At 30.2% G+C, this 1426-nt stretch overlaps 1 long non-coding RNA gene across 1 annotated transcript in view; it reads right to left on the bottom strand.

Annotated features, from left to right (window-relative positions):
• Positions 1 to 898, bottom strand: part of LOC111084180 — a 3767-nt gene extending 2869 nt beyond the window's left edge. The window contains exon 1 of the long non-coding RNA XR_002609429.1: positions 808 to 898. This is a non-coding gene — a long non-coding RNA (uncharacterized LOC111084180). The remainder of the gene's footprint in view (positions 1 to 807) is intronic.
• Between the last annotated feature and the right edge of the window lie 528 nt (positions 899 to 1426).

Here is a 1426-nt window from a genome sequence, read left to right as displayed (position 1 = left end):
CTCTACTACACTTACACATTTATCAATAAACTCTACTATACTTACACATTTATCAATAAACTCTACTATACTTACACATTTATTGATAAACTCTACTATACTTACACATTTATCAATAAACTCTACTATACTTAACACATTTATCAATGAACTCTACTCTGATTACACATTTATCAATAAACAAGTTTTTGTATAAAATCATTATGTTACTAAATTATAAAACAGCTTTTAAAATTATGGAGTGGGGATGGAGGAAGGTTTGAGTGCATATTAATATACTTACCCTGCACATATATCAGGTGCTGACATGAAATTATCCAAATATGGATTCAAACACTGATTACTGACCACACTGCACCTGTTTTTTATAGTAATGATTACTAACCACACTGCACCTGTGTTTTATAGTAATGATTACTGACCACACTGCACCTGTGTTTTATAGTAATGATTACTGACCACACTGCACCAGTTTTATAACTATAAAACACTGGTGCAGTGTGGTCAGTAATCATTACAATGATTACTGACCACACTGCACCTGTGTTTTATAGTAATGATTACTGACCACACTGCACCTGTGTTTTATAGTAATGATTACTGACCACACCCTGCACCTGTGTTTTATAGTAATGATTACTAACCACACTGCACCAGTGTTTTATAGTAATGATTACTGACCACACTGCACCAGTGTTTTATAGTAACAAGTCTATAATGAACAACCAACAAAGTACAAGATACTTTTCTGATATAATCCTGAAACAAAATAGTATTCTATCAATAAATAATGAATGAGATACTTACTTATCTAATATACAAGAAACCAATAAGTTTTCCACTTGTAATTATAACTGTATTTTTTATAACAAGTGAATACACGGGATGTTTATAACCTTATGATGTATTGTACAATCACATGCTTTTGTAATTAGAACAGTATTTTATGTAACAAGTGAATACCCGGGGTTTTTATGACATTATGATGTAATGTACTATGTTATGCTGTTATAATGATATTTGTATTTTATATAACAAGTGAATACACGGGGTTTATTTGACCTTATGATGTAGTGCACAATGACATGCTGTTGTAATTATAACTGTATTTTTTATAACAAGTGAATACACGGGTTTTTTTTTACCTTATGATGTAGTGTACAATGACATGCTGTTATAATTATAACTGTATTTTATATAACAAGTTAATACACGAAGTCTTTATGACCTTATGATGTATTGAACAATGAAATGTGTTGTAATTATAACCTTATTTTATATAACAAGTGAATACACGGGGTCTTTATGACCTTAAGATGTATTGTACAATGACATTCTACTGTAATTATAACTGTATTTTATATAACAAGTGGATACACGGGGTCTTTATGACCTTAAGATGTATTGTTCAATGACATTCTACTGT

This window comes from Limulus polyphemus, unplaced genomic scaffold (genome assembly GCF_000517525.1).
Source record: "Limulus polyphemus unplaced genomic scaffold, Limulus_polyphemus-2.1.2 Scaffold14399, whole genome shotgun sequence".
Lineage (NCBI taxonomy): Eukaryota > Metazoa > Arthropoda > Merostomata > Xiphosura > Limulidae > Limulus > Limulus polyphemus.
Note: the sequence above shows the minus strand (reverse complement) of the source record. Positions and strands in the feature narration are given on the sequence as shown.